Raw genomic sequence first — 26,537 nt, 5'->3', positions numbered from 1 at the left:
ATTAGAAATCTCTTGTTTGTAAAATTCCAAGCTGTTAGGGTTGAACTACTGGAGTTTCCCAAAACTTCGATAACAAAACTTTTGTGTTCATTTGTGGTGTGTGAATAAATTTTCTTTACTTACATTTTTTATTGTTCTTAATTTTTCCCATCATAAACTCTAAATTTTCATTTTGTTGTGATCTATTTGCCATATCTTATTGTTTTTGAGAAAAACCGAAAGTGTAAACTCAAGTTTTGACTTAAAACAAATATACATCTAAAACGGAGATGCATAAATGTAGAGAGATAATTCAAAAAATTCTCTGTTATTTTTTTGGATTGTAAACTCTTTTAGTTTTTATAGATTATGTTTTGCAATCATCCGAAGAAGGGGGAGGCGGGGGTTTTTAACTGAGTGTTGAATCCCAATCCACAAGCCATTTCTTAAAAAAATATAGCCATTACGCATGATTTATCGATAAATTACTTTACAATGGTCAATGCTTGTTAGGTCAGTCTTTTTGTAAATGGGCAAAAAATAGCTTGGATGAGTCAGGTAAATATCCCACCGCACATTCACTTGAGAATTTAATGAGCATTTGTTGTTCTCTTTAAAAATTTTGGCTCCATAGCTCATTTGCATGGTTAACATTTTTTAACCATGCATACCCATATTTAAAACATGTTAGCATCAATTAGAAATCTCTATCATATAAAATTCCAAGCTCTTAGGGTTGAATTAGTGGATTTTCCCAAACTTGGATAACAAAAAATTTGTGTTCATTTTTGGTGTGTGGATAAATTTTCTCTAATTAAATTTGATATTGTTCTTTATTTTTCCCATTTATAAAATTCTAAAATTTTCTTTTTGTTGTGATCTATTTGCCTTATCTTTTGTTTACGAGATAAAGAGGAAGTGAAAATTCATGTTTTGACTTCAAAAAAATATATACCACTAAAATGGAGATGCACAAATGTAGAAAGAGATAGTTATAAAAAGTCTCTGTAATTTATTTGGATTGTAAACTCTTATAGTGTTCATATATTATTTGGTTTTCCAATCATCGAAAGAAGGGGGACAACGGCGGCAGGGTGGGGGGGGGGGGGGGGGGGGGGGGGGGGGGGGGGGGAGGGTTGGGATTTTGAATTGTGTGTTTTCACACAATCCACAAGTCATTTATTCCTAAAATATAGTCTGTTACGCATGATTGATTGCTCAATCACTTTACAATGATCTATAATTGTTATGTCAGCTTTTTTGTAATTGGGGAAAACTTGGTTTGTATGAGACAGATAAATATCCCACAATGTTCACTTAAAAATTTAATGGAAATTTTTTGTTCTCTTTAAAAGGTTTGGATCCATAGGTCATTTGCATCTTTAATATTTTTCAACCATGCGTATCCATATTTAAAACATGTTTGCATCAATTAAAATTCTCTTTCTTATAAAATTCCAAGTTATTAGGGTTCAACTAGTGGAATTTTCTAAACAAGGATATCAAAACTTTTGTGTTCATTTGTGGTGTGTGAATAAATTTTCTTTACTTACATTTGTTATTGTTCTTAATTTTTCCCATACATAGACTCTAAAATTTTCATTTTGTTGTGATCTATTTGCCTTATCGTTTTGTTGACATGATAAAATGAAAGTGAAAGCTCAGGTTTTGATTTCAAAACAAAAATATACATCTAAAATGGAGATACACAAATGTAGAGAGAGATAATTCCAAAAAGTCTTTGTAATTTTTAGGGATTGTTAACTCTTTTAATTTTTATATATTAGGATTTCCAATCATCGAATGAAGGGGGAGGTGGGGTATTTTTAACTGAGTGTTGACTCCCAATCCACAAGTCCTTGCTTACAAAAATATAGCCCATTACGCATGATTGACCGATCAATCACTTTACACAAATCTATGATTGATAGGTCAACTTTTTTGTAAATGGGCAAAAAATGGCTTGTTTGACTCTAGTAAATATCCCACTGCATGTTCACTTGAGAATTTAACGAGCATTTGTTGTTCTCTATAAAAGGTTTAGATACATAGGTCATTTGCATCTTTAACATGTGTCAACCACGCATATCCATATTTATACCATGTTAGCATCAATTAGAAATCTCTTTCTTATAAAATTCCATACTTTTAGGGTTGAACTAGTGGAATTTTTCAATTTTGGATAAAAAATTTTTGTGTTCATTTGTGGTGTGTAAATAAATTTTCTTTAATTACATTTTTTATTGTTCTTAATATTTTCCAAACATGAACTCTCAAATTTTCTTTTTGTTGTGATCTATTTGCCTTATCTTTTGTATACGAGATAAATGGGAAGTGAACACTCATGTTTTGACTTAAAAAATATATATACATCTAAAATGGAGATGCACAAATGTAGAGAGAGATAATTCCAAAAAGTCTTCGTAAAATTTTTGGATTGTAGATGCTTTTAGTATTTATAAATTAGGTTTGCCAATCATCGGAAGAAAGGGGAGGCGGGGGATTTTAAATGAGTGTTGACACCCAATGCACAATTCATTTCTTACAAAAATATAGCCCGTTACACATGATTGATCGATTAGTCACTCTACAATGATCCATGATTGTTAGGTCAGTTTTTTTGTAAATGGGCAAAAAATGGCTTCTATGATTGGGTAAATATCTCACCACACGTTCACTTGAAAATTTAATGAGCATTCATTTTTCTCTTTAAAAGGTTTGGATCTATAGGTCATTTGCACTTTAACATGTTTCAACGATGCGTATCCATATTTAAAATTTTTTTGCATCAATTAGAAATCTCTTTCTTATATAATTCCAAAGTAATGGGGTTCAACTAGTGGAATTTTCCAAGCAGCGACAAAAAAACTTTTGTGTGCATTTGTGGTGTGTAAATAAAATTTCTTTACTTATATTTGTTATTTTTCTTAATTTTTCCCATATATAAACTCTTAAATTTTCATTTTTTGTGATCTAATTGCCTTATCGTTTTGTAGATGAGATAAAAGGAAAGTCAAAACTCAAAATTTGATTTAAAAACAAGAATATAAATCTAAAATGGAGATGCACAAATGTAGAGAGAGATAATTCCAAAAAATATCTATAATTTTTAGTGATTGTTAACTCTTTTAGTTTTTTATATATTAGGTTTGGCAACCATCAGGATAAGGGGGAGGCATGGGACTTTGAACAGAGTGTTGACTCCCAATCCACAAGTAATTTCTTTTAAAAATATAGCCCGTTACCCATGATTGACCATTCAATTGTTTTACAATGATATATGATTGTTAATTCAGTTTTTTTTAAATGGGCAAAAAATGGCTTGTTTGACTCAGATAAAATCCCACCTCACGTTCACTTGAGAATTTAATGAGCATTTGTTGTTCTCTTTAAAATTTTTGGATACATAGGTCATTTGCATCTTTAACAAGTTTCAACCATGCATATCAATATTTAAAACATGTTAGGATCAATTAGAAATCTCTTTCTTAAGAACTTACAAGTTGCTAGGGTTGAACTACTGGAATTCCCTAAACTAGGAAAAAAAAATTTGTGTTCATTTGTGGTGTGTGAATAAATTTTATTTGCTTACATTTTTATTTTTCTTAATTTTTTCCCATACATAAACTATAAAATTTTCAATTTGTTGTGATCTATTTGTAGTATCTTTTTGTTTACGAGATAAAGGGAAAGTGAAAACTCAAGTTTTGATTTAAAAAAAAATATACGATTAAAATGGAAATGCATAATTGAAGACAGGGATAATTCCAAAAAGTCAATGTAATTTTTAGGGATTTTTAAATTTTTTAGTATTTAAATATTAGGTTTTGCAATCATGTTTAAATAGTAGAATTTCCCAATTTTGGATAACAAAAGTTTTGTGTTCATTTGTGGTGGGTGAATAAATTTTCTTTAATTACATATGTTATTGTTCTTAATTTTTCCCATACATAAACCCTAAAATTTTCTTTTTTTTGTAATTTATTTGCCTTATCTTTAGATTACGAGATAATGGGGAAGTGAAACTCATGTGTTGACTTTTAAAAAAAAATTTACATCTAAAATGGAGATGCACAAATGTAGAGAGAGATAATTCCAAAAAGCCTTTGTATTTTTTTTAGAATGTAAACTCTTTATATATTAAGTTTTCCAATCATTGGAAGAAGGGGGAGGCATGGGAGTTTTAATTGAGTGTCGACACCCAATGCACAAGTCATTTCTTACAAAAGTATAGACCATTACGCATGATTGATCGATAAATCACTTTACAAATATATATGAATGTTAGCTCAGTTTTTTTTGTAAATGGGCTATATTTGGCTTGCATGAGTTGGGTAAATATCAAACCGCACGTTACTTGAGAATTTAAAGAGCATTTGTTGTTCATTTTAAAAGTTTTTGATCAATTAGTCGTTTGCAACTTTAACATGTTTGAACCATGTATATGGATATATTTAAAACATGTTAGGATCAATTAGAAATCTCCTTCTTATAAAATTTCAAATTGTTAGGGTTGAAGTATGGAATTTTACGAAAAACATAGATAAAAAATCTTTTGTGTTTATTTGTAGTGTATGAATAAATTTTCTTTACTTACAGTTGTTATTGTTCTTAATTTTTCCCATTCAAAAACTCTAAAATTTTATTTTTTTTGTGATCTTTTTGCCTTATCTTTTTGTTTACGAGATAAAGGGAAAGTGATAACTCAATATTTGAATTAAAAAAAATATACATCTAAAATGGAGATGCACAAATGTAGAGTGACATAATTCCAAAAAGTCTCTGTAATTTTTAGGGAATGCAAACTCTTTTAGTTTTTATATATTAGGTTTTGCAATCATCGGAATAAGGGGGAGGTGGGGGATTTTTAACTGAGTGATGACTCCCAATCCACAAGTCATTTCTTACAATAATATAGCCCATTACGCATGATTTATCGATCAATATCTTTACAATGATCTATGATTGTTAGGTCAACATTTTTTTCTTAATGGGCAAAAAATGGCTTGTATGAGTTGGGTAAATATCCTACCGCACCGCACGTTCAATTAAAAATTTAATGTGCATTTGTGGTTCCCTTTAAAAGGTTTGGATCCATAAGTCATTTGCATTTTTAACATGTTTCAACCATGCATATAAATATTTAGAACATGTTTGCATGTATTAAAAATCTCTTTCTTATAAAATTCCAAGTTGTTAGGGTTGAACTAGTGGAATTTCGCAAACTTGGATAAGAAAACTTTTGTGTTCATTTTTGGTGTGTGATTAAATTTTCTATACTTAAATTTGTTATTGTTCTTAATTTTTCCCATACAAAAACACAAAATTTTATTTTTTTTGTTATCTACTTGCCTTATCTTTTGTTTACACGATAAAGGGAAAGTGAAAACTCATGTTTTGACATAAAAATATTTACATCTAAAATGGAGATGTAAAAGTGTAGAGAGAGATGATTCCAAAATGTCTCTGTTATTGTTTGGGAATGTAAACTCTTTTAGTTTTTAAATACTAGGTTTTACAATCAACGGAAGAAGGGGGAGGCGGGGCATTTTTAACTTAGTGTTGACTCCCAATCCACAAGTCATTTCTTACAAAAATATAGCCCATTACGCTTGATTGATCGATCAATCACTTTACAATGATCAATGAGTATTAGGTCTGCTTTTTTGTAAATGGGCAAAAAATGGAATATTTGACTCAGGTAATTATCCCACCGCACCTTCACTTAAGAATTTGAAGAGTATTTGTTGTTCACTTTAAAAGGCTTCGATCCATTGGTCGTTTGCATTTTTAACATGTTTTAACCATGCATATCCATATATAAAACATGTTAGGATCAATTAGAAATCTTCTTCTTATAAAATTCCAAGCTGTTAGAGTTGAACCATTGGAATTTCCAAAAAAACATAGATAACCAAAATTTTGTGTTTATTTGTGGTGTGTGAATAAATTTTCTTTACTTATAGTTGTTATTGTTCTTAATGTTTCGCTTAGAAAAAGGCTAAAATTTTATTTTTGTTGTGATCTATTTGCCTTATCTTTTTGTTTACGAGATAAAGGGAACGTGAACACTCAAGTTTTGACTTAAGAGACAATATTCATCTAAAATTTAGATGCACAAATGGAGAGCGAAATAATTCCAAAAAGTCTCTGTAATTTTTAGGGACCATAAACTCTTCTAGTTTTTATATATTGTCTTTGGCAATCATTGGAATAAGGGGTTGGCGAGGGATTCTTAACTGAGTGTTGACCCCCAATCCACAAGTTATTTCTTACAAATATACAACCCGTTACACATGATAGACCGATCAATCACTTTACAACAATCTATGATTTTTAGGTCAGCTTTTTAGTCAATGGACAAATATCCCACTGCACGTTCACTTGAGAATTTGATGAGGATTTGTTGTTCTCTTTAATAGGTTTGGATCCATTGGTATTTGCATCTTTAACATGTTTTAACCATGCATATCCATATTTAAAATATGTTAGCATCTCATTCTTATAAAATTCGAAGTTGTTAGGGTTGAACTACTGGAACTTCCCAAAACTTGAATAAAAAAACTTTTGTGTTCATTTGTGGTGTGTGAATAAATTTTTTGTACTTACATTTGTTATTTTTCTTAATTTTTCCCATATATAAACTCTAAAATTTTCATTTTGTTGTTATATATTTTCATTATCTTTTTTTTACAAGATAAACCTAAAGGGAAAACTCAAACTTTGACATAAAAAAATATACATCTAAAATGGAGATGTACAAATGTAGAGAGATAATTCCAAAAAGTCTCTGTTATTTTTTGGGATGGTAAACTCTTTTAGTTTTTATAGATTTGGTTTTGCAATCATCGGAAGAAGGGAACGGGGGGAAATTTTAACTGAGTGTTGACACCCAATCCACAAGTCATTTCTTACAAAAATATAGCCTATTACATGATTGATAGATCAATCACTTTTCAATGATCTATAATTGTTAGGTTAACTTTTTTTAAATGGGCAAAAAATGGCTTGTGTAAACCGGGTAAATATCCCACCAGACGTTCACATGAAAATTTAATGAGCATTTGTTGTTCATAGGGCATTTTCATCTTTAATATTCATCAACCATGTGTATCCATATTTAAAACATGTTTGCGTCAATTAAAAATCTCTTTCTTATAAAATTCCAAGCCATTAGGATTCAACTAGAGGAATTTTCCTAACAAGGATAACAAAATTTTTTTGTTCATTTGTGGTGTGTTAATTAATTCTCATTACTTACATTTTTTATTGTTCTTAATTTTTCCCATACATAAATTCTAAAATTTTCATTTTGTTCTGATCTACTTGCCTTATCGTTTTGTTGACAAGATAAAAGGAAAGTAAAAGCTCTAGTTTTGATTTAAAAACTAAAATATACATCTAAATTGGAGATGCACAAAAATAGAGAGAGATAATTCCAAAACGTCTCTGTAATTTTTAGGGATTGTTAACTATATTTAATTTTTATATATTAGTTTTGCAATCATCGGAAGAAGGGGGAGGTAGGGTATTTTTAACTGAGTGTTGACTCCCAATCCACAAGTCCTTTCTTACAAAAATATAGCCTGTTACGCATGATTGACCGATCAATCACTTTACAATGATCTCTGATTGATAGGTCAGTTTTTTTGTAAATGGGCAAAAAATGGATTGTTTGATGCGGGTAAATATCCCACCGCATGTTCACTTGAGAATTTAATGAGCATTTGTTTTTCTCTATAAAAGGTTTAGATACATAGGTCATTTGCATCTTTAACATGTTTAAACTACGCATATCCATATTTATACCATGTTAGCATCAATTAGAAATCTCTTTCTTATAAAATTCTAAGCTCTTAGGGTTGAACTAGTGGAATTTCCAAATTTTGGATAACGAAACTTTTGTGTTCATTTGTGGTGTGTGAATAAATTTTCTTTAATTACATTTGTTATTGTTCTTAATTTTTCCCGTACATAAACTCTATAAATTTTTTTTTGGTGTGATCTGTTTGCCTTCTCTTTTGTTTACGAGATAAAGGGGCAGTGAAAACTCAAGTTTTGACTTAAAAAAAATATATATACATCTAGAATGGAGATGCACAAATGTAGAGAGAGATAATTCCAAAAATTCGCTGTAATTTTTTTGGATTGTAAACTCTTTTAGAATTTATATTTTTGCATTGCCAATCATCGGAAGAAGGGTGAGGCGGGGGATTTTTAACTGAGGGTTGTCACCCAATGTACAAGTCATTTCTTAAAAAAATATAGGCCGTTACGTATGATTGATCGATCAATCACTTTACAATGATCTATGAGATATAGGTTAGCTTTTTTGTAAATGGGCAAAAAAGGGCTTGTGTGAGTCGTGTAAATATCCCACCACACGTTCACTTGAAAATTTAATTAACATTCGTTGTTGTCTTTAAAAGGTTTGGATCCATAGGTTATTTGCATCTTTAACATGTTTCAACCATGCATATCCATATTTAAAACATGTTTGCATCAATTAGAAATCTCTTTCTTATATAATTTTAAGCTACAAGGTTTCGACGAGTAGAATTTTCCAAACAAGGACAAAAAAACTTTTGTGTGCATTTGTGGTGTGTGAATCAATTTTCTTTACTTACAGTTGTTATTGTTTTTAATTTTTTCCCATACATAAACTCCAAAATTTTCATTTTGTTGTGATCTATTTGCCTTATCATTTTGTTGACGAGATAAAAGGAAAGTGAAAACTCAAGCTTCGATTTGAAAACAAGAATATACATCTAAAATGGAAATGCACAAATGTAGAGAGTGATAATTCAACAAAGTCTCTATAATTTTTATGGATTGTTAACTCTTTTAGATTTTATATATTAGGTTTTGCAATTATCAGAAGAAGGGGGAGGCATGGGATTTTTAACTGAGTGTTGACTCCCAATCGACAAGAAATTTCTTACAAAAATATAGCCCATTACTCATGATTGACCATTCTATCACTTTACATTGATTTATGATTTTTAGTTCAGCTTTTTTGTAAATGGGAAAAAAATGGCTTGTTTGACTCCTGTAAAATCCCACCGCACGTTCACTTGAGAATTTAATGAGCATTTGCGGTTGTCTTTAAAAGGTTTGGATACATAGGTTAATTTCATCTTTAACATGTTTCAACTATGCATATCCATATTTAAAACATGTTAGGATCAATTAGAAATCTTTTTCTTATGAAATTCCAAGTTATTAGGGTTGAACAAGTGGAATTCCCAAAACTAGGAAAACAAAACTTTAGTGTTCATTTGTGGTGTGTGAATAATTTTTCTTTACTTATATTGTTATTGTTCTTAATTTTCCCATCCATGAACTATAAAATTTTTAATTTGTTGTGATCTATTTGCATTATCTTTTTGTTTACGATATAAAGGGAAAGTGAAAACTCAAGTTTTTATTTAAAAAAAATATAATTCTAAAATGGAGATGCCCAAATGTAGAGAGAGATAATTCCAAAAAGTTTATGTATTTTTAGGGATTGTTATTCATTCTGTTTTTAAATATTAGGTTGAGCAATCATCGGAAGAAGGGGGAGGTGGGGGTTTTTAACTGAGTGTTGACTCCTCATCCACAAGTCATTACTTAAAAAAACTACTACCCATTATGCATGATTGATCGATCCATCACTTTAAAATGATCTATGATTATTAGACCAACTTTTTTGAACAGGTAAAAAATGGTTTGTTTGACTCGGGTAAATATCCTACACGATGTTCACTTGAGAATTTAATGAGCATTTTATGTTCTCTTAATAGGTTTGGATCCAAAGGTCATTTGAATCTTTAAAATGTTACAACCTTGCATATCCATATTTAAATTATATTAGGATCTATTAGAAATCTCTTTCTTATAAAGTTCCAAGTTGTTAGTGTTGAACAAGAGGAAATTCACAAAACTTGGAAAACAAAACTTTTGTGTTCATTTGTGTTGTGTGAATAAAGTTTAATTACTTACATTTGTTTTACTTCTTAATTTTTCTTATTCAAAAACTCAAAAATTTTGATTTTTTTGTCATCTATTTGCCTAATCTTTTTGTTTACGAGATAAAGGGAAAGTGAAAATTCAAGTTTTGATATAAAAAAAATATACATCTAAAATGTAGATGCACAAATGTAGAGAGAGATAATTTCAAAAAGTCTTTGTAATTTTTAGGGACTGTAAACTCTTTTAGTTTTTATATATTAGGTTTTGCAATCATCGGAAGAAGGGGGAGGCGGTGTATTTTGAAGTGAGATTTGACTCCCAAACCACAAGTCCTTTCTTAAAAAAATATAGCCCATTACACATGATTGACCGATCAATCACTTTACAATGATCTATGATTGTTAGGTCATCTTTTTTGTAAATGGGCAAAAAATGGATTGTTTGACTTGGGTAAATATCCCACCGCACGTTTAGTTGAGAATTTAATGAGCATTTGTTGTTCTCTTTAAAAAGTTTAGATCCATAGGTCATTTGCATATTTAACATGTTGCAACCATGCATATCCATATTTATACCATGTTAATATCAATTAGAAATCCCTTTCTTATAAAACTCCAAGTTCTTAGGTTTGAACTAGTGGAATTTCCTAATTTTGGATAACAAAACTTTTGTGTTCATTTTTGCTAGGAGAATAAATTTTCTTTAATTACAATTGTTATTATTCTTTATTTTTCCCATACATAAACTCTAAAATTTTCTTTTTGTTGTGATCTATTTGACTTATCTTTTGTTTACGAGATAAAGGGGTAGTGAATACTCATGTTTAGTATTTAAAAAAAAATATACATCTAAAATGAAGAAGAACAAATGTAGAGAGAGATAATTACAAAAAGTCTCTGTAATTTTTTTGGATTGTATTCTCTCTTAATTTTTATATATTTGGTTTTCCAATCATCGAAAGAAGGGGGAGGCGGATGATTTTTAACTGAGTGTTGACACCCAATGCACAAGTCATTTTTACTAAAAAATAGCCCGTTACACATGATTGATCGATCAATCACTTTACAACGATCTATGATTATTAGGTCAGCTTTTTTGTAAATGGGTAAAACATTGGTTGTATGAGTCGGGTAAATATTCAACCACACGTTCACTTGAAAATTTAATGAGCGTTCGTTATACTCTGTAAAAGGTTTTGATCCAAAGGTCATTTTCATCTTTAACATGTTTCAACCATGCATATCCATATTTAAAACATGTTTGCATCAATTAGAAATCTCTTTCTTATAAAATTCCAAGTTATTAGGGTTCAACTAGTGGAATTTTCCAAACAAGGATAACAAAACTTTTGTGGGCATTTGTGGTGTGTGAATAAATTTTCTTTACTTATATTTTTTATTGTTCTTAATTTTTCCCAAACATAAACTCTAAAATTTTCATTTTTTTGTGATCTATTTGCCTTATCGTTTTGTCGACAAGATAAAAGGAAAGTGAAAACTCATGTTTTGATTTTAAAAAAAAATATACTTCTAAAATGGAGATGTACAAATGTAGAGAGAGATAATTCCAAAAAGTCTCTGTAATTTTTAGGGTTGTTAACTCTTTTAGTTTTTATATATTATGTTTTGCAATCATCTGAAGAAGGAGGCATGGGATTTTTAACTGAGTGTTGACTCGCAATCCACATGTAATTTATTTCAAAAATATAACTCGCTGCTCATGAATGACCGTTCAATCACTTAACAATGATATATGATTGTTAGGTCAGCTTTTTTGTAAATGAGCAGAAAATGGCTTGTCTGACTCGGCTAAAATCCCACCGCACCTTCACTTGAGAATTTAATGAGCATTTGTTGTTCTCTTTAAAATGTTTGAATACATAGGTAAGTTGCATCTTTAACATGTTTCAACCAAGCATATCCATATTTAAAATATGTTAGGATCAATTAGAAATCTCTTTCTTTTGAAATTAAAAGTTGTTAAGGTTGAACTAGTGGAATTCCTAAAACTAACAAAACAAAACTTTTGTGTTCATTTGTGGTGTGTGAATAAATTTTCTTTACTATTGTTATTTTTCTAAATTTTCCCTCACATAAACTATAAAATTTTCAATTTGTTGTGTTCTATTTTCTGTTTCTTTTTTATTACGAGATAAAGGGAAAGTTAAAACTCAAGTTTTGATTTAAAAAAAATTACGTCTAAAATGGAGATGTTCAAATGTAGAGAGAGATAATTCCAAAATGTTTATGTAATTTTTATGGATTTTTAAGTCTTTTAGTTTTTAAATATTAGGTTTAGCAATCATCAGACAAAGGGGGAAGCGAGTGATTTTCAACTAAGTGTTGACTCCTTATCTACCAGTCATTTATTACAAAAATATAGCCCGTTACGCATGATTGATTGATCCATCACTTTACAATGATCTAAGATTTTTGGATAAACTTTTTTGAAAACTGGTAAAAAATGCCTTGTATGACTAGGGTAAATATCCCACCAGACATTCACTTAAGAATTTAATGAGCATTTGTTGTTCTCTTAAAAGGTTTGGATCCAAAGGTCATTTCCATCTTTTACATGTTTCAACCTTGCATATCCATATTTAAATCATATTAGGATCAATTAGAAATCTCTTTCTTATAAAATCCCAAGCTCTTAGAGTTGAACTAGAGGAATTTCCAAAAACTTGGAAAAAACAAATTTTGTGTTCATTTGTGGTGTGTCAATAAATTTTCATTACTTACATTTGTTATTGTTCTTAATTTTTCGCATAAAAAAACTCTAAAATTTTCATTTTGTTGTGATCTATTTGCCTTATCTTTTTGTTTATGAGATAAAGGGAAAGTGAAAACTCAAGTTTTGATATAAAAAAAAATATACATCTAAAATGGAGATGCATAAATGTAGAGAAAGATAATTCTAAAAAGTCTCTGTAATTTTTGGAGGCTGTAAACTATTTTAGTTTTGCAATCATCCGATGAAGGGGGAGGTGGGGGAATTTTAACTGAGTGTCGACTCCCAATCCACAAGTCATTTCTTACAAAAATATAGCCCGTTAGCATGAATGATCAATGAACCACTTTACAACAATCTATAATTGTTAGGTCAGGTTTTTTGTAAATGAGCAAAAAATGGCTTGTGTGAGTCTGGTAAAATCCCACCGCACGTTAAATTGCGAATTTAAAGAGCATTTGTTTTTCTCTTTAAAAGGTTTGGATCCATAGGTCATTTGCATCTTTAAAATGTTTCAACCATGCCTATCCAAATTTAAAAAATGTTAGGATCAAATAGAAATGTCTTTGTTATAAAATTTCAAGCTATTAGGGTTGAACTAGTGGAATTTCCCAAACTTGGGTAACAAAAATTCTGTGTTCATTTGTGGTGAGTGAATAAATTTTCGTTACTTACATTTGTTATTGTTCTTAATTTTTCACATAAATAAACTCTAAATTTTTCATTTTGATGTGATCTATTTACCTTATCTTTTTGTTTACGAGATAAAGGGAAATTGAAAACTCAACTTTTGATTTTTAAGAGATGCACAAATGTTTAGAGAGATAATTCAAAAAAGTCTTATATCATTTTTAGGGATTATACACTCTTTTAGTTTTCAAATAACAAGTTTTGCAGTCATTGGAAAAAGGGGAAAGGGGATTTTAAACTAAGTGTAGACTCCACAATCCACAAGCCATTATTTCTCCCTTTTACTTTTAGCTGACCTAACAATAATTGATTATTGTAAAGTGATTTATCGGTCAGTCATTCGTAATGGGCTACATTTTTTGTAAGAAATGGCTTATGGATTGGGAGTTAACACTCAACTAAAAACCCCCCCGCCTCCCCCTTTTCCCTGACGATTGCAAAGCCTAATATATCAAAGCTAGAAATAGTTTTCAACCCGTAAATATAACAAACACTTTTTGGGATTATCTCTCTCTACATTTTGTGCATTTCCATATTAGATGTATACTTTTTTCTTAAATCAAAACATGAGTTTTAACTTTTCCCTTGATCTCGTAAACAAAAAGATAATATGGTAAAACAAAAATTTTTGAGTTTATGTATGAAAAAAATTTAAAACAACAACAAATGTTAGTAAAGAAAATTTATCCACACACCAGAAATGGACACAAAAGTTTTGATATCCAAGTTTGGGAAATTCCGCTTGTTCAACCCTAATATCATGGAATTTTATAAAAAAAAGATTTATAATTGATCCTACACATGTTTTATATGTGGGTGTGCATGCTTGAAACATGTTAAAGATGTAAACGACCTATGGATCCAAAATTCTCAAGTAACCGGGCGGTGGGATATTTACCCGAGTCAAACAAGCCATTATTTTGTCAATTTACTTTTAGTTGACCTAAAAATCATTGATGACTGTAAAGTGATTTATCGGTCTGTCATGCGTAACAGGCTACATTTTTTTAAGAAATGGCTTATGGATTGGGAGTCAACACCCCACCTCCCCCTTTTTCCCGACGATTGCAAAACCATATATATCAAAGCTAGAAATAGTTTACAATCCGAAAATATTACAGATACTTTTTGGGATTATCTCTCTCTACATTTTGTGCATTTCTATTTTAGATGAATACTTTTTCCTTCAAATCAAAACATGAGTTTTCACTTTTCCCTTGATCTCGTAAATAGAAAGAAAGAAGGCAAAACGAAAATTTTAGAGTTGATGTATGCAAAAAATTTAAAACATCAACAAATGTAAGTAAAGAAAATTTAGTAACACACCAGAAATGAACACAAAAGTTTTGTTATCCAAGTTTGGGAAAATAGCTTGGAATTTTATAAGAAAGAGATTTTTAATTGATCCTACACATGTTTTAAATGTGGGTGTGCATGCTTGAAACATGTTAAAGATGCAAATGACCTTCGGATCCTAAATTCTCAAGTGAGCGTGCGGTGGGATATTTACCCGAGTCAAACAAGCCATTATTTCTCCCTTTTACTTTTAGCTGACCTAAAAATCATTGATGATTGTAAAGTGATTTATCTGTCAGTCATTTGTAACGGGATACAGTTTTGTAAGAAATGGCTTATGGATTGGAAGTCAATACTCAACTAAAAATCCCTCTGCCTCCCCCTTTTTCACAACGATTGCAAAACCTAATATATCAAAGCAAGAAAAAGTTTTTCAACCCGTAAATATTACAGACACTTTTTGGGATTATCTCTCTCTACATTTTGTGGATTTCTATTTTAGATGTATACTTTTTTCTTAAATCAAAACTTGAGTTTTCACTTTTCCCTTGATCTCGTATACAGAAAGGTAATATGGCAAAATGAAAATTTTAGAGTTTATGTCTGAAAATAATTTAAAAAAACAACAAATATTAGTAAGGAAAATTTATCCACTCACCAGAATTGGACACAAAAGTTTTGATATCCAAGTTTGGGAAATTCCAGTAGTACAACCCTAATAGCTTGGAATTTTGTAAGAAAGAGATTTCTAATTGATCCTACACATGTTTTATATGTGGGTGTGCATGCTTGGAACATGTTAAAGATGCAACTGACGTATGGATCCTAAATTCTCATGTGAGCGTGCGGTGGGTTATTTACCCGAGTCAAACAAGCCATAATTTTGCCGATTTACTTTTAGCTGACCTAACAATCATTGATGATTGTAAAGTGATTTATCGGTCTGTAATGCGTAGCGGGCTACATTTTTGTAAGAGATGGCTTATGGATTGGGAGTCAACACTCAGTTAAAACTACTCCCGCCTCCCTTTTTTTCTCGACGATTACAAACCCTAACATATCAAAGCTAGAAAGAATTTACAATCCATAAAAATTACTGACACTTTTTGGGATTATCTCTCTCTACATTTTGTGCTTTTCCATTTTAGAAGTATACTTTTTTCTTAAATAAAAACATGAGTTTTGACTTTTCCCTTGATCTCATTAACAGAAAGATTAGAAGGCAAAACGAAAATTTTAGAGTTGATGTATGCAAAAAATTTAAAACAATAACAAATGTTAGTAAAGAAAATTTATGCACACAAAAGATATGGACACAAAAGTTTTGATATCCAAGTTTCGGAAATTCTGCTAGTTCTACCCTAATAGCTTGGAATTTTATAAGAAAAAGATTTCTAATTGATCCTACACATGTTTTAAATGTGGGTGTGCATGCTTTTAACATGTTAAGGATGCAAATCACCTATGGATCCTAAACTTTCATGTGAGAGTGCGGTGGGATATTTACCTGAGTCAAATAACCCATTATTTTGCCCATTTACTTTTAGTTGACCTAACAATCATTGATGATTGTAAAGTGATTTATCGGTCAGTCATGCATAATGTGCCACATTTTTGTAAGAAATGGCTTATGGATTGGGAGTCAACACTCAGTTAAAAATCACCCTGCCACCCCCTTTTTGTTGACGATTGCAAAACCTAATATATCAAAGCTAGAAATAGTTTACAATCCCTAAAAATTACTGACACTTTTTGGGATTTTCTCTCTCTTCATTTTGTGCATTTCCATTTTAGATGTAGACTTTTTTCTTAAATCAAAACTTGAGTTTTCACTTTTCCCTTGATATAGTAAACAGAAAGAAAAGAAGGCAAAATGAAAATTTTAGAGTTTATGTATGCAAAAAATTTAAAACAACAACAAATGTAAGTAAAGAAAATTTATCCACACACCTGAAATGAAAACAAAAGTTATGATATCATAGTTTGGGAAATTCCGCTAGTTCAACCCAAATACCTTGGAATTTTATAAGAAAAATATTTCTAATTGATCCTACACATGTTTTAAATGTGTGGGCATGCTTGAAACATGTTAAAGATGCAAATGACCTATGGATCCTAAACTCTCAAGTGAGCGTGCGATGGGACATTTACCCGAGTCAAACAAGCCATTATTTTTTCCATTTACATTAAGCTAACCTAACAATCATTGATGATTGTAAAATGATTTATCGGTCAGTCATGCGTAACGGGCTACATTTTTGTAAGAAATGGCTTATGGATTGGGAGTCAACACTCAGTTAAAAATCCCCCCGCCTCCCCCTTATTCCCGACGATTGCAAAACCTAATATATCAAAGCTAGAAAGAGTTTACAATCTATAAAAATTACAGACACTTTTTCGGATTATCTCTCTCTACATTTTGTGCTTTTCTGTTTTAGATGTATTCTTTTTTCTTAAATCAAAACTTGTGTTGTCACTTTTCCCTTGATCTCATAAACAGAAAGATAAGAAGGCAAAACAAAAATTTTAGAGTTTCTGTATGCAAAAAATTTAAAACAACAACAAATTTAAGTAAAGAAAATTTATTGACACACCAGAAATGATCACAAAAGTTATGATTTCGAAGTTTGGGAAATTCCACTAGTTCAACCCGAATAGCTTGGAATTTTATATGAAAGAGATTTCTAATTGATCCTACACATGGCTTAAATGTGGGTGTGCATGCTTCAAACATGTTAATGATGCAAATCACCTATGGATCCAAAATTCTTAAGTGAACGGGTGGTGGGATATTTACCCGAGTCAAACAAGCCTTTATTTTTCCCATTGACCTAACAATCATTGATGATTGTAAAGTGATTTATCGGTCAGTCATGCGTAACGGGCAACATTTTTGTAAGAAATGGGTTATGGATTAGGATTTAACACTCAGTTAAAAATCCCCCTGCCTCCCTCTTTTTTCTGACGATTATAAAACCTAATATATCAAAGCTAAAAAGAGTTTACAATCCCTAAAAATTACTAACACATTTTTGGGATTATCTCTCTCTACTTTTTGTGCATTTCTATTTTAGATGTATACTTTTTTCTAAAATCAAAACTTGAGTTTTCACTTTTCCCTTCATCTCGTAAATAGAAAGATAAGAAGGCAAAACGAAAATTTTAGAGTTTATGTATGCAAAAAATCTAAAACAACAATAAATGAAAGTAAAGAAAATTTATTCACACACCAGAAATGAACAAAAAAGTTTTGATATCCAAGTTTGGGAAATTCCGCTAGTTGAACCCTAATAGTTTGGAATTTTTATAAGAAAGAGTTTTCTAATTGATCCTACACATGTTTTAAATGTGGGTGTGCATGCTTGAAACATGTTAAAGATGCAAATGACCTATGGATCCTAAATTCTCAAGTGAGCGTGCGGTGGGATATTTACCCGAGTCAAACAATCCATTACTTTGCCCATTTACTTTTAGCTGATCTGACAATCATTGATGATTTTAAAGTGATTTATCAGTCAGTCACGCCTAATGGGCTACATTTTTGTAAGAAATGGTTTATGGATTGGGAGTCAGCACTCAATTTAAAATCCCCCCACCTCCCCCTTTTTCACAACCGTTGCAAAACCTAAGATATCAAAGCTAGAAAGAGTTTAAAATCCTAGAAAATTAAAGACACTTTTTGGGATTATCTCCCTCCACATTTTGTGCAATTCCATTTTAGATGTGACCTTTTTTCTTAAATCTATACTTGAGTTTTCACTTTTCCCTTGATCTCGTAAACCGAAAGATAAGAAGGCAAAATGAAAATTTTAGACTTTATGTTTGCAAAAAATTTAAAACAACAACCAAAGTAAGTAAAGAAAATTTATTCATGGACCAGAAATGAACACAAAAGTTTTCATATCCAAGTTTAGGAAATTCCACTAGTTCAAACCTAATAGCTTGGAATTTTATAAGAAAGATATTCATAATTGATCCTACACATGTTTTAATTGTGGGTGTGGATGCTTGAAACATGTTAAAGATGCAAATGACCTATGGATCCTAAATTCTCAAGGGAGCGTGCAGTGGGATATTAACCCGTGTCAAACAAGCCATTATTTTGCCCATTTACTTTTAGCTGACCTAACAATCATCGATGATTGTAAAGTGATTTATTGGTCTGTCATGCGTAATGGGCTACATTTTTGTAAGAAATGGCTTACGGATTGGGAGTCAACAATCAGTTAAAAATCCCCCCGCCTCGCCCTTTTTTCCTGACAATTGCGAAACCTAATATATCAAAGTTAGAAAGAGTTTAAAATCCCTAAAAAATTACAGACACTTATTTGGATTATCTCTCTATATTTTTTGCATTTCCATTTTAGATGTATACTTTTTTCTTAAATCAAAACTTTAGTTTTTACTTTTCCCTTGATCAAGTAAACAAAAAGCTAAGAAGGCAAAACAAAAATTTTAGTGTTTATGTATGCAAAAAATTTAAAACAACAATAAATGATAGTAATAAAAATTTATCCACACTCTAGAAATAGACACAAAAGTTTTGATATCCATTTTTTTGAAAATTCCGCTAGTTCAACCCTAATTGCTTGGAATTTTATAAGAAAGAGATTTCTAATTGATCCTACACATGTTTTAAATGTGGGTGTGCATGCTTTAAACATGTTAAAGATGTAAATGACCTATGGATCCTAAATTCTCAAGCGAGAGTGTTGTGGGATATTTACTCGAGGCAAACAAGCCATTATTTTGCCCATTTACTTTTAGCTGACCTAACAAGTAAAGTGATTTATCGGTCAGTCACACGTACCGGGCTACATTTTTATAAGAAATGGCTAATGGATTTGGAGTGAACACTTAGCTAAAAATCCCCCCGCCTCCCCCTTTTCCCCGACGATTGAAGAACCTAAAATATTAAAGCTGGAAAGAGTTTACAATCCCTAAATATTACAGACACTTTTTGGGATTATCTCTCTCTACATTGTGTTAATTTCCATTTTAGATGTATACTTTTTTCTTAAATCAAAACTTGAGTTTTCACTTTTCCCTTGATCTCGTAAATGGAAAGATAAGAAGGCAAACTGAAAATTCTAGAGTTAATATATGAAAAAAATTTAAAACAACAATGAATGTAAGTAAAGAAAATTTATTCACACACCAGAAATGAACACAAAAGTTTTGATATCCAAGTTTGGGAAATTCCGCTAGTTAAACCCTAATAGCTTGGAATTTTAAAAGAAAGTGATTTCTAATTGATCCTACACATGTTTTAAATGTGGGTGTGCATGCTTGAAACGTGTTAAAGAGGCAAAAGACCTATGGATCATAAATTCTCATGTGAGCGTGCGGTGGGATATTTATCCGAGTCAAACAGGTCATTATTTTGCTCATTTACTTTTAGCTTACCTAACAATCATCGATGATTGTAAATTGATTTATCGGTCAGTCATGCGTAACGGGCTACACTTTTTTAAGAAATGGCTTATGGATTGGGTCTCAACACTCAATTAAAAATCCCCCGCGTCCCCCTTTTACCCGACGATTGCAAAACCTAATATATAAATGCTAGAAAAAGTTTACAGTCCCTAAAAGTTACAGACACTTTTTGGGATTATCTCTCTCTACATTTTGTGCATTTTCATTTTAGATATATACTTTTTTCTTAAATCAAAACTAGAGTTTTCACTTTTCCCTTGATCTCATTAAAAGAAAGAAAATAAGGCAAAACGAAAATTTTAGAGTTAATGTATGAAATAAAGTTAAAACAACAATCAATGTATGTAAAGAAAATTTATTCACGCACTAGAAGTGAACACAAAGTTTTGATATCCAAGTTTCGGAAATTTCACTAGTTCAACCCTAATAGCTTGGAATTTTATAAGAAAGAGATTTCGAATTGATCCTCAGATGTTTTAAATGTGGGTGTGCATTCTTGAAACAAGTCGAAGATTCAAATGACCTACGGATGCTAAAATCTAAAATGAGTATGCGGTAGGATATTTCCCCGAGTCAAACAAGGCATTATTTTGCCCATTTATTTTTAGCTGACCTAACAATCATTGATGATTGTATAGTGATTTATTAGTCTGTAATGCATAACGGGCTACATTTTTATAGGCAATGGCTTAAGGATTGTGAGTCAACACTCAGTTAAAAATCCCCCCGCCTCCCCTTTTTCCAGAAGATTGTAAAATCTAATATATCAAAGCTAGAAAGAGTTTACAATCCCTATAAATTACTGACACTTTTTGGGATTATCTCCCTCTACATTTTGTGCATTTCAATTTTAGATGTATACTTTTTTGTTAAATCAAAACTTGGGTTTTCACTTTCCCACTGATCTCGTAAATAGAAAAAAAGAAGGCAAAATGAAAATTTAAGAGTTTATGTATGCAAAAATTTAAAACAACAACAAATGTAAATAGAACAAGAAATGAACACAAATGTCTTGATATCCAAGTTTGGGAAATTTCACCAATTCAACCCTAATAGCTTGTAATTTTATAAGAAAGAAATTTCTAATTGATCCTTCACATGTTTTAAATGTGGATGTGCATGCTTGAAACATGTTAAAGATGCCAACTAACTATGGATCCTAAATTCTCAAGTGAGCATACGGTGGGATATTTATCCGAGTCAAACAAGCCATTATTTTGCCCATTTAGTTTTAGCTTACCTAACAATCATCGATGATTGTAAAGTGATTTATCGGTCAGTAATGCGTAACGGGCTAAATTTTTTTAAGAAATGGTTTACGGATTGGGAGTCAACACTCAATTAAAAATCCCTCCACCTGCTCCTTTTAGGCGACGATTGCAAAACCTAATATATCAAAGGTAGAAAAAGTTTACAATCCCTAAAAATTACAAACACTTTTTGGGATTATCTCTCTCATTTTGTGCATTTCCATTTTAAATGTATACTTTTTTCTTAATTCAAAACTTTAGGTTTCACTTTTCCCTTGATCTAGTAAACAGAAAAGAAAAGAAGGCAAAACAAAAATTTTAGAGTTTATGTATGAAAAAAATTTAAAACAACACCAAATGTATGAAATGAAAATTTATCCACACACCAGAAATGAACTCAAAAGTTTTGATATCCATGTTTTGGAAATTCCGCAAGTTCAACCCTGATAGCATGGAATTTAATATGAAAGAGATTTCTAATTGATCCTACATATGTTTTAAATGTCGGTGTGCATGCTTGAAATATGTTAAGGATGCAAATGACCTATGAATCCTAAATTCTCAAGTGAGCGTGGGGTAGGATATTTACCCGAGTCAAACAAGCCAGTATTTTGCCCATTTACTTTTAGTTGACCTAACAATCATTGATGATTGTAAAGTGATTTATCGGTCAATCATGCGTAACTGGCTACATTTTTGTAAGAAATGGCCTATGGATTAGGAGTCAACACTCAGTTAAAAAGCCTCCCACCTCCGCCTTTATCCCGACGATCGTAAAACCTAATTAATAAAAGCTAGAAAGAGTTCACAATCCCTAAAAATTATAGACACTTTTTGGGATTACCTCTCTCTACTTTTTTTGCATTTCCTTTTTAGATGTATACTTTTTTTTTTTAAATCAAAACTTGAGTTTTCACTTTTCCCTTGATCTCGTAAAAAAAAAAGATAATAAGGCAAAACGAAAATTTTAAAATTAATGTATGCAAAAAATTTAAAACAATAATAAATGTACGTAAAGAAAAATTTATTCACACACCAGAAATGAATACAAAATTTTTGATATCCAAGTTTGGGAAATTCTGCTAGTTCAACCCTCATACCCTAGAATTTTATAAGAAAGATATTTCTAATTAATCCTACACATGTTTTAAATGTGGGTGTGCATGCTTGAAACATGTTTAAATGCAAATGACCTATGGATCCTAAATTATCAAGTGAGCGTGCGGTGGGATATTTACCCAAGTCAAACAAGCCATTATTTTGCCCATTTACTTTTAGCTCACCTAACAATCATTGATGATTGTAAAGTGATTTATTTGAAAGTCGTGCGTAACAGGCTACGTTTTTGTAAGATATGGCTTATGGATTGGGAGTCAATACTTAGTTAAAAATTCCCCCTGCCTCCCCCTTTTCCTCGACGATTGCAAAACCTAATTTATCAAAGCTAGAAAGAGTTTACAATCCCTAAAAATGACATACACTTTTTGGGATTAAATGTCTCTACATTTTGTGCATTTCCATTTTAGATGTATATTTTTTATTAAATAGAAACATGAGTGTTCACTTTTCCCTTGATCTCGTAAACAGAAAAATAAAAAGGCAAAACGAAAATTTTAGAGTTCATGTATGCAAAATATTTAAAGAAACAACAAATGCAAATAAAAAACATTTATCTACACACCAGAAATGAACACCAAAGTTCTGATATCCAAGTTTGAGAAAGTCCGCTAGTTCAACCCTAATTGCTTCGAATTTTATAAGAAAGAGATTTCTAATTGATTCTACACATGTTTTAAATGTGGGTGTGCATGCTTGAAACATGTTAAAGATTCAAATGACCTAGGGATCCTAAATTCTCAACTGTGCGTGCGGTAGGATATTTACCCGAGTCAAGTATTTATTTTGCCCATTTACTTTTCGCTGACCTTACAATAACTAACGATTGTAAAGTGATTTATCAGTCAGTCATGCATAACGAGCTTCATTTTTGTCAGAAATGGCTTATGGATTGGGAGTCAACACTCAGTTAAAATTCCCACCGCCTCCCTCTTCTTCCTGACGATTGCAAAACCTAATATATCAAAGCTAGGAAGGGTTTACAATCTCTATAAATTACAGACACTTTTTGGGATTATCTCCCTCTACATTTTATGCATTTCCATTATACTTGTGTTCTTTTTTCTTAAATAAAAACTTTAGACTTCACTTTTCCCTTCATCTTATAAACAGAAAAATAAGATGTCAAAATGAAAATTTTAGAGTTTATGTATGCAAAAAATTTAAAACAACGACAAATGTAAGTAAAGAAAATTTATTCACACACCAGAAATGAACACCAAAGTTTTGATATCCAAGTTAGGGAAATTCTGCTAGTTCTACCCTAATAGCTTTGAATTTTATAAGAAAGAGATTTCTAATTGATTCAACACATGTTTTAAATGTTGGTGTGCATGCTTGAAACATGTTAAAGACGCAAATGACCTATGGATCCTAAATTCTCAAGTGAGCGTGCGGTGGGATATTTACCCGAGTCAAACAAGCCATTATTTTACCCATTTACTTTTAGCTGACCTAACAATCATTGATGATGGTAAAGTGATTTATCGGTTAGTCATGCGTAACGGGCAACATTTTTGTAAGAAATGGCTTATGGATTGGGAGTCAAAGGTCAGTTATAAATCCTCCTACTCCCCCTTTTTCCCGACGATTGCAAAACCTAATATATCAAAGCAAGAAAGAGTTTACAATTCCTAAAAATTAGAGACACTTTTTGGGATTATCTCTCTCTTCATTTTGTGCATTTCCATTTTAGATGTACACTTTTTTCTTAAATCAAAACTTGGGTTTTCACTTTCCCACTGATCTCGTAAATAGAAAAATAAGAAGGCCAAATGAAAATTTAAGAGTTTATGTATGCAAAAAATTTAAAACAACAACAAATGTAAATAGAGAAAATTTATTCACACAACAGAAATGAACACAAATGTCTTGATATCCAAGTTTGGGAAATTTCACTAATTCAACCCTAATAGCTTGGAATTTTATAAGAAAGAGATTTCTAGTTGATCCTACACATATTTTAAATGTGGGTGTGCCTGCTTGAAACATGTTAAAGATGCCAATTACCTATGGATCCTAAATTCTCAAGTGAGCATGCGGTGGGATATTTATCCGAATCAAACAAGCCATTATTTTGCCCATTTAGTTTGAGCTTACCTAGGAATCATCGATGATTGTAAAGTGATTTATCGATCAGTAATGCGTAACGGGCTACATTTTTGTAAGAAATGGCTTATGGATTGGGAGTCAAAACTCAATGAAAAATCCATCCACCTGCACCTTTTAGGCGACGATTGAAAAACATAATACATCAAATGTAGAAAAAGTTTACAATCCCTAAAAATTACAAACACTTTTTGGGATTATCTCTCTCTCATTTTGTCCATTTCCATTTTAAATGTATACTTTTTTCTTAATTCAAAACTTTAGGTTTCACTTTTCCCTTGATCTAGTAAACTGAAAAGAAAAGAATGCAAAACAAAAATTTTATAGTTTATGTATGAAAAAAATTTAAAACAACACCAAATGTAACAAATAAAAATTTATCCACACACCAGAAATGAACTCAAAAGTTTTGATATCCATGTTTTTGAAATTCCGCAAGTTCAACCCTGATAGCATGGAATTTAATATGAAAGAGATTTCTAATTGATTCTACACACGTTTTAAATGTCGGTGTGCATGCTTGAAACATTTTAAGGATGCAAATGACCTATGAATCCTAAATTCTCAAGTGAGCGTGGGGTAGGATATTTACCCGAGTCAAACAAGCCAGTATTTTGCCCATTTACTTTTAGCTGACCTAACAATCATTGATGATTGTAAAGTGATTTATCGGTCAGTCATGCGTAACTGGCTACATTTTTGTAAGAAATGGCCTATGGATTAGGAGTCAACACTTAGTTAAAAAGCCTCCCACCTCCGCCTTTTTCCCGACGATTGCGAAACCTAATTAATAAAAGCTAGAAAGAGTTCACAATCCCTAAAAATTATAGACACTTTTTGGGATTACCTCTCTCTACTTTTTGTGCATTTCCTTTTTAGATGTATACTTTGTTTTTAAATCAAAACTTGAGTTTTCACTTTTCCCTTGATCTCATAAAAAAAAAAGATAATAAGGCAAAACAAAAATTTTAAAATTAATGTATGCAAAAAATTTAAACAACAATAAATGTACGTGAAGAAAATTTATTCACACACCAGAAATGAATACAAAATTTTTGATATCCAAGTTTGGGAAATTCTGGTAGTTCAACCCTTATACCCTAGAATTTTATAAGAAAGATATTTCTAATTAATCCTACACATGTTTTAAATGTGGGTGTGCATGCTTGAAACATGTTAAAATGCAAATGACCTATGGATTCTAAATTATCAAGTGAGCGTGCGGTGGGATATTTACACGAGTCAAACATGCCATTATTTTGCCCATTTACTTTTAGCTCACCTAACAATCATTGATGATTGTAAAGTGATTTATTGGAAAGTCGTGCGTAACAGGCTACGTTTTTGTAAGATATGGCTTATGGATTGGGAGTCAATACTTAGTTAAAAATTCCCCCCGCCTCCCCCTTTTCCTCGACGATTGCAAAACCTAATTTATCAAAGCTAGAAAGAGTTTACAATCCCTAAAAATGACATACACTTTTTGGGATTAAGTCTCTCTACATTTTGTGCATTTCCATTTTAGATGTATATTTTTTATTAAATCGAAACATGAGTGTTCACTTTTCCCTTGATCTCGTAAATAGAAAGATAAAAAGGCAAAACGAAAATTTTAGAGTTCATGTATGCAAAATATTTAAAGAAACAACAAATGCAAATAAAAAACATTTATCTACACACCAGAAATGAGCACCAAAGTTCTGATATCCAAGTTTGGGAAATTTCGCTAGTTCAACCCTAATTACTTCGAATTTTATAAGAAAGAGATTTCTAATTGATTCTACACATGTTTTAAATGTGGGTTTGCTTGCTTGAAACATGTTAAAGATTCAAATGACCTATGGATCCTAAATTCTCAACTGTGCGTGCGGTAGGATATTTAACGGAGTCAAACATTTATTTTGCCCATTTACTTTTCGCTGACCTAACAATCACAAACGATTGTAAAGTGATTTATCGGTCAGTCATGCATGACGA

This window comes from Aristolochia californica, unplaced genomic scaffold (genome assembly GCF_029961685.1).
Source record: "Aristolochia californica isolate CCGP_79_NKW_82.1479 unplaced genomic scaffold, dmAriCali1.0.hap1 SCAF_12, whole genome shotgun sequence".
NCBI lineage: Eukaryota > Viridiplantae > Streptophyta > Magnoliopsida > Piperales > Aristolochiaceae > Aristolochia > Aristolochia californica.
The sequence above is the reverse complement of the archived record's forward strand: the minus strand, read 5'-3'. Positions refer to the sequence as shown.